The sequence below is a fragment of the Mya arenaria genome, chromosome 17, assembly GCF_026914265.1.
Source record: "Mya arenaria isolate MELC-2E11 chromosome 17, ASM2691426v1".
NCBI lineage: Eukaryota > Metazoa > Mollusca > Bivalvia > Myida > Myidae > Mya > Mya arenaria.
Window position 1 is genome coordinate 21,022,555 of NC_069138.1, and position 9,036 is coordinate 21,031,590.

General features: G+C 32.4%; 1 long non-coding RNA gene across 2 annotated transcripts; it reads right to left on the reverse strand.

The window, feature by feature from the left end:
* Positions 1 to 6,148: 6,148 nt before the first annotated feature.
* Positions 6,149 to 8,315, reverse strand: LOC128222737 (uncharacterized). Of its 2 annotated transcripts, none has more exons than XR_008259213.1 (3): positions 8,144 to 8,261; positions 7,461 to 7,630; positions 6,149 to 6,686 (listed from the first exon to the last, which is right to left on the reverse strand). It is a non-coding gene; the product is annotated as an uncharacterized LOC128222737 (long non-coding RNA). The 2 variants fall into 2 exon arrangements; XR_008259212.1 differs by having other exon boundaries at positions 6,151 to 6,686; positions 8,221 to 8,315.
* Positions 8,316 to 9,036: the final 721 nt, after the last annotated feature.

Consider the following 9,036-nt stretch of genomic DNA (forward strand, 5'->3'; position numbering starts at 1 on the left):
ATTAATCACACAAATGAATTCAGATGATATTTCACATTTATCAGTTCAGATACCAGAGTGAAGCGATACGTGAACTGAATACGAACCATACTATGTCATATCGCCTTTACTTTGACAAGTATCGACAGGATGACAACATAATCAGATAATGTGAATGACTGTACAAATATAGGACACTTTGCCAAACATAATAGCGTACTATGCGTCAAATATACTACGACAAAGGGCAAATATTCTTTAAGGACCCTCATAATATAAAAAAATAAAAAAAATAAAAAAAACATTTGAGCTTCGATATGCTTCCGTTGCCGTATAATGTGATTATGCTGTCGGTCCTTATACATACAAACAGAAGAAAGCCTACCACTATATCGAGGCCTACAACTTCTTCGTGTCTGGATGCAGAGAAAGAGCATTGGACATTTACTCGTAAGCGATGAAATATTTCTGCGATAGTGCGCAATGTGTGTATGCATTGTGGACAGAACTGAACTATTTCATTAAATGTTTCACCAGCACAAAACCAATAAAAAGGTTAAATACGCATAGATTTCTGTCATGAGTTTTCCCAATAGATTGAGAACGATGATAGGACACCATAGCGGACAATTCAGGGCCTTTTAATGTAATTCGGTCCTTAAAACCCAAGTAAAAGACGTTCTATTCAGTTTTTTATATGTTTACACGAGGTCGGCCTAGGCCTCCACTAATAGGTGTAACATTCACCAGGTGCCCAGGTACGTCCATGCTCTACACAGTCATTACATATAAAAAGAATAACTATTCGTAGCTGAATAATCGTTATTTGAATTCGAAACCATGTTTTGTTAGTATAACGTAGCTTCTGTTAGAAAGTTCATCTACACAAATGCGACAATCGGGTATTGTGAAGCATTCCTATTGCTTGTATTTTGGGATGTATTCGATGGTATGTTCTACAAATAATTTCGACTATAACTCGACGGATGTTGTAACTTGACTAAATCATATCAAGATTCATCGCTTTTCACATGTTACCCAATGCCTGATTGAAAAGCCAGCGACGAATTTTGAATGCCCGACAAACGATTTAAATTGATATCATTTCAACAGATAATTGAACTAACAAATTTTACATAAAAATGAATTTAAATAAATATTAAATTTCTTGTGTTTTTTTTTTCAAATCAAATAATGAAACACGAAGTATTGCTTTATCCCAATTTTATTTGCTCTGGTAAACATATTATAAATCGGTGAAGCATCCAAAACCCTCTCGAAGGTATCAACATTTTCTGGGCTACAAGGCTTTATTTTACCTCTTACATCTTTTGAAGCAAAAATGTCTAGGTTTTGTCACAGCCTTGGTGTCGTCGGTGGCGTCGTTAAGCAAACCTTAAACAATAACATCGATTATATCTCAGTGTTCAACATTAGTACACATATTACCCGAGCAAGTATGCAAGTGTATATCAATAATAAGCACCAATTATCTGACCTTATAACAATATTCAGGTAATGCAGCTATTTCGAATTAAGCAAACAGACAAACGTTGGTGTTGTTTCCTTAAAACCGAGATCGGACGTGCAATTACCCATTCTGCAATATTTCAAGACGTAAAGGGACTGTAAGTAATAGTTATGCGGTGTTATATTAGCATATATTTCCGTTTGTAGGTGGTTTATTTCTTTCTCAAAATAAAATATCTAAAGTAACATACAATAACATATTTATTAGAAATGTTTAAAGGTATTCCTTTGCATATTTTTTTTTATATTTGCGTATATTGTTGACGTGCTTTGCTTGTAATAGGTGCTAATATATTGGACGTGCTTTGTCAATATTTTATTTCAAAAGATACTCATAGCACAGTGTTACAACTTTGAATTCTACTTACGTTACTTTCACATATATGTTGTTCTTGTAGTCATAAAGCCAATATTCAGAAATTGAAACAATGTCATTTAAACTTAAATGCTATTATAATGCATCTATGGCACTTTCGTGAGTAAATATCGTAGATAATATATTCTTTGTCGTTCAAGAATTTTCTTTTACTACTGTATTGAAAATTGTGCAGCTTCCAATAAAATAATGATATCATTCGCGGCTTTGTTAACACGACACTCTTTTATGAATCTAATATACAGTGATTGTTATCTTTAATACAATTAAAAGGGACAAGCCAAGCAGTATAAAATCCAAATATAACTAGTTCAACATTCTTGTCTTAATTGTATACTTCGTAATCAAATCAAGTCCAGTCAAGACGTTTGTTCTCTCAATTCCATGTCGAACATTAAAGTATTGATAACAAAACTAAAAACAATCAAATCTACTGGCTCATACGAATTAACAAAATATTTGATGTTAACATTTTACCATATAAAAATAATTATGATTTACTTTATCATTTGTATCAAAGATATATAACACCGTAATGTCACCGTTAAATTAATTTCGCGTTTGTAACAATGGTTCAGTCACTAATTTGAAATGTTAATTCCGAACAGCAACAGTACATGCGTTAGAGAAAGCAAACATATTTACTAACAATTGTTTATCTATAAATAATAACAAAGCATATTTAACATACATAACAATAAATAGTTTTCAACGATTCTGTCTGATAATTAAATCTACAGGTTTTAATTGATTTAAAAATATGTGTAATTATGAACAATGTCCCCATTCTGCATATATAGCGTGTGTGTTTAAATATGGTTCAATAAATAACTTTCGTTCATTGTAAAAAAAAGATACTCAAATGAAAAATGAAAATTTTAGATTGCTGCATATATGCCATTTTCTTTTATTGACTGTTATCAATTCATCGAACAGATTTAACATCAACCAACAGTAGACTAATCAAAACACTTATTGCTGATAGTGTTCTTATTATTAGATACATATTTTAATTGTAGAACATTCTCACACTTTTTAACATACTATATAACTACATGACATATCATATATACTTCAACCAAATACACTTTAAATAATGAAATAAAAAATAAACTTTCCAATTTTTGGACTTGTCAGACATACAAAAGTACACAATAATACAAACATATTATTTGGGATTTTTATTTTGTTTTAATGTTTGCGCTCCTTTCGGATCCAGTTGGATCTCAGAGATCAATTGGTAATTTAAAATTAACATCATCTCTCCAAAATAATTATGTCCCATTATAGTGTGTACATGATATTAAATATGTGTGGATGTATTTTATTCTGTAAAAAATATATTACAACAAAGGTGGCTGTATTAGGCAAACAATGATGCTGCATATTGGATATACAGCCCAAGGTGTTACTTATGATTATCACAGTCGAACATATACTGATTGGGAGAAACATATTCAACCCGTACAGGCACCTGCTTATTTATATGATACATAAACACAACTACATTTCAATAGAGACTACGGTTTTACATCATACGGGTATAATAATATTGAAATAACAATGCCAGTCACATATTGATGATAAAACAGATCTATAAATATTGGAGTATAATCAAGGTTTGGATTTTCATTATGTAACACATTACATTACATATCTAATACGTATACGCACTCAAATATTGCTTGGATGCACGAAGAATATATGACAACATTTCCTTTTAGAGTGTTGTCGAAACTCAAAATTAAAATAAGATAAAGATCAGGGACAAAAAAATTTTTTTTTATAAGTTTTGTCCAATTTCTTGTTACATTAGCATTTGACAAGGTTTCGCTCATAAGTTGGTATTCCTGACGGTCGCCGCAAGCACGTAAGTGTACACCGATATTTAACAGCAACATAATTAAATTTAATGCTATAACATATCTAACAGATGGAGACGAACATATTACCATCATGTTGGTTGTTCGAATTGGTTGCTTCCGATCGCGACTCATTGTCGTTATTGCTATTCATAAGATAGTTGTTGGTCCGTTGGTTGGATTGTAAGCCCTCTCCATCATTTTCACTTGTCGCTTGGGTCTCTCTGCAGCATTCGATTTGTTCGGTTCTGATTTCGACCGATTGTCATTATTGTCAGGTGTCTGGTAAAAAATAATGTAATTCCATAACATATGGAAACTGTAATGAGCATCATGTTACCTGTATCTTTTTAATTGAACATGTCGAGGAAGAGAACTTGTCGGCATTAATGATGCAATCATCGGAAATGTTATAAGCAGGATCTGTTTACAAGATGAGTTTAGCTTCGGTCAGGCGATTATAATCAATTTCGTTATCCTATATAACTTTTGGAATAAATATGAAATTATGCGCATAAAAACTAGTTTTAACCTCAGTGTTGCAGCGACTCGTGTTTCAAGAACGGTTGCAAAAGTGTTATCCATAATTTTATAGGTCAAGCTATAATGATGCGCGTTCGGCTGTTTGAGGGTTTTTACCGTGTGTGTCTCTGGTGCTGGGTGCACGCCATTATCAAGTACCTATTAACGGAGTTAGTAGTTTAACAGTAAGCTTGTTTCTGCCGTTTTCATTGTTCTATTTTAGGACAAAAGCAAAACTATTTAAAAATGTCATAATTTCTGTTACAACAATAAACAATTTCATTACATCATGGATGAAAAATAATGTTTATTGTTACAAACAGGTTAGCAAGATAAGCTGTCACTTCAGGTCTCACAAAAATCGACAGTATCATGTAAACGACGTTATGTGGTGAGTGTTTCTATTTTAAGAATCGTTTGAACAGTTGTTTTAATTGTATGTTTTGAGGATAAAAGCAAAACTAATCGAATAAGTCATGGCCTTTGTCTTTCTAAGTTCCAGCCATATGCCACAACATGTATGCATTCTTTTAGTCATCACAAATGTTTTTTTAATAGCTTTGCAAATTAAAACTTAAACGATGTTATTTCATCATGGATAAAAAGTAGTGTGTACTTTAACAATCAGGTTTAACAGGAATATGTGTCTCATCTGGTTTCACAATAATCGACAGTATCATGTAAACCACGCTTTGTGGTTAGTGTTTCTATATAAAGAAACGTTTTTGTATCAAGATACTGAATTTCCTCCAAACAGATTGACTACATGCAAGCATATATCGGCTTATCACAAAAAAACGTGTCTAACTATTGAACATTGTTACCCAACACTATATTTTAAATATAATATATTTGTATTTTAACCATCCACTTTGCTTAACTGACCTTATATTATCTTCGATACACTAATCTGTTTTAGTAAATTTACAGATGAATTATTTAGTATGCATTTATAGAACCTAGAACTATATTAGCACTGAAATTACGATTAAAGTCATAATTTTGTCATTTGGGAAATGTTACATGCTTTGTTGACATGGACGTTGGTAATTTAAAGCAGATGAATATAGGTTCAAAGAAGCCAAAGGTGAATTTTATAGTTTTTTCATAGTCTTTATAGTTTCTCTGTATCCACTGTACAATGCAGATCAGCAGAAGACAGACACATGTTAACAATGTTATAGGCCTCCCTTTCATTGCAGCTAGTCGATTAAAAAACGCCTTGTGATGAAGTGTTTGGCGAGCTACAATAACCATATGTATTCGATCGATTTATTCGATAAAATGAAGTGTTACCGTCCAGAAATGAGTAAACAAATATGTCTGGTGATCTTTTTATTGATTGGTATATACGAAATCGTTTTATATGTAGGAGCATAATATATATATAAATTATACCTTCAGTAATTGTACAAACAATTATTGTTTTGACCAAGATTGAAATATTTCGATACATGTCACATCACTTCCGAGTCTCATTGATATAAAGCGTAATATCCAAATTGCAATAACTATTGTGATAAATATAAAAGATTAGGTAGGCATTACCTTTCAATGATACCAGTATTATATGTGTTAACATGGAAGCATTTTTATCTTTATTCCTAATGAAGCTATTTAATTGTAAACGAATAGTAGGTCAGATTCCTTTGAAAGTTGCCCCTCTTGAGATTGATAACCTGGTGAAGGTCCTCTGTCAAGATATAACCGATATGAAAGCGTGGTAATATTTTGAGTACAAGTAAAGTTAAAGTAGGCCAAGATTTGTGACATGTTAGTACAGTGCTCATAAGTACAAACATAATCAATGTCGATGTCATCGTCGTTGATGGTATAACAATGTTACGTCGTCGTTGTCGTGCTTCAACCTTACTGCGACTCTTGATTTTTGGAACAGGGTAATTATGTGTGTGTCAAGTACCTTGCATGATTTTTGTTATCAATACATGCCAATAAGCTTAGTTTACTCATTATTGTTTGTAAAGAATGGTATATTAACTTCTGTGATCACTCTCATTGGCACGATTTTCCGCAATATTGTCGCGATCTTTTCGTACGAATGTACTAACCAATACACTTACCGGACAGCCTGATATTAACTTACTTTGGCGTAATAGTGTTATATTTGCTTCCTTTTCAAAAGAAAACAAATAACAATAACAAACAAAAACATATGGATGCGAAGATAAAAACTGATTTAATGAAAATAATGAAAATAAATCAAACAAAAAATGAGCATAAAAGAAAATGACCACATATCAAAACTTCATAACCATTAGGGTAGTTGAACACACCTTCAACAGGGTTTATTCATACAGTTATTTGTTGTTGTTTTTATCCGTGAACAGAGAATTTGGTTCCGAATTGATAAGAACAAAATATTTAAAATTGAACATTGTACAGTGGTGTCATCCAACCTGAAATATAAATAAAATATCGTGTTTCGTGATGAGAGTCAATTTTGCAAGCATCACCATTTACCTCTATTGAAATACAACGGTTGCTTCCGCTGGTGCCGCTTGCGTTGCTGTTGCTTCTACTCGAGCTACTACTACTACTACTACTATTTCTACTTCTATTACTTCTAAAGCGGCACCAGCAGAAGCAACCGTTATATTTTAATAGAGATAAATATTATTATTACTACTACTACTACTACTACTACTACTACTACTACTACTACTACTACTACTGCTTATACTACTGCTACTACTACTACTACTACTACTACTACTACTACTGCTACTACTACTACTACTACTACTACTACTACTACTACTACTACTACTACTACTACTACTACTACTACTACTACTACTACTACTGCTTATACTACTACTACTACTACTACTACTACTACTACTACTACTACTACTACTACTACCACTACCACTACCACTACCACTACTACTACTACTACTACTACTACTACTACTACTACTACTATTACTACTACTACTTCTGCTGCTGCTGCTTCTGCTACTACTTCTACTACTACTAATGCTAGTAGTGAAAATATAGCTTCTGTTTCTGCTAATTCTACAACAAATGAATAGTACTACTACAATACTAAGTCAACTTGAACTACTTACATACAAGACATTACGTTTACCTTAAGATTTAAAATTTGCAAATGTATACAAGAATACAAAAAATACAGTTAAACAAAGTTGTGGAAAGGTTTAACTTACTCACACACGCCTCTAGAACTGCTGGCCATGAAAAACCACAGCAAACGGACTTCGCACGCACTTTCCAGCAGTTCCTCTAGAATGATCACACCTTAGACCTTCTCCACACATAGTACCGGCGTATCCTCCACACATTTCACCTTGGCCAGCAGGTTGACCACTGTTTGAAACTGAAACAAATGAGATGCTCTTAGAAGAAAAGAACATAATGAAAAAAATTGTAATTGTATAGAGTACTCGGTCCTCAAGTATTAGCTATACCTAAATGACACCCTTCACAATGAACCCTTATACTTATGACCGCCAATCACACCTATAAATACACATCGGAAAAAAATGCCAATTCAACAGCAGATGCGATATTTCTGCTTCACTTCACGCTACTATTCAAAAGCCAAAGCGTTGTTGTGTACTTATAAATTAGAAGCGAACATTCTGGACTACGCTAATCCAATCCGGTAAAAGTTGCAGATAAACTAAACGAATTACAAATCTCAAGTAAATGTTAAACAGTGTTTTACTTCGTTATTTGAAATCGATCATTAGAAAGAAGATTAAAACCACTAAATATATTGGAAAAGTCAAGATGTATGTATATTTAAGATTAAATTTAAATATTTCATGATAACATTTCATGCATGTTTCGTTGTGAGAGATGGGAAATGTGAAAGAGTCAAATGTACCTTGGAGCAAAATGCATGAGTACACACTTTAAACAATCATCCTTATTTCAATAACTTTTAAATCCTTTTCGACTCACCTACAAGGCACATGAGTAAGACAAGTACAATAGAACTCCTCATATTTATGATGTCGTATTATTTAATGAAATAAGTATAGTTAAGGCTATGTTCGTATTTATACATCAAGCAATTCAAAATCGCCGACCGGTTCATGGATCTAATTACGTCATGCTATTGGTTACCAAATACGTTATATACGTCAACCAGGTTTAACATCACTTAAATGAACATCTGTGTTCAACCAGTATATACTTGTTTATAACAACTTACGCATTAGTAATTTATGTATACAAAGTATGCTATTAATGCGAATTGAAGTCATAAATGTCGTTTGTCTCTCGTTAAGTGTCTGTTTGATAATTGTATTTGATGACTTTTTAAATAGGAGCTTGGTAGTTGCCATCATTTATAAACTAATATATACACGCTGTTATATGACGCAACTTAGATAAACATTTAAACTTAGTAAACAAGCCTTTGTCTAACTTTAATTGTAAACGACAACTGAAATAGCCCATGTTTCTTTACACCAAATACTACAAAAGGCAAATAAATGTTCCAAATGATAAATGCATATGAGTACACTTGATGGAAAGTAAAGCGTGGTTTATTTAAACATACCTTTAACTACCTTGTAATTTGCTTTTAATCATGTTTATAATGATGTATTGTTGATGAAAGTAGTTGTATTAAATCAAATTAAACAAGCAACACTAATTTACTTTTGGTAATTATAGTACCGTAAATTGCGATTCCCTTTTATTATCATGAAAAGGAAAATCTGTGTCTTTGCCAGCGTGTTTGTTTACAATCTTAAAAAGATAATCTTGATT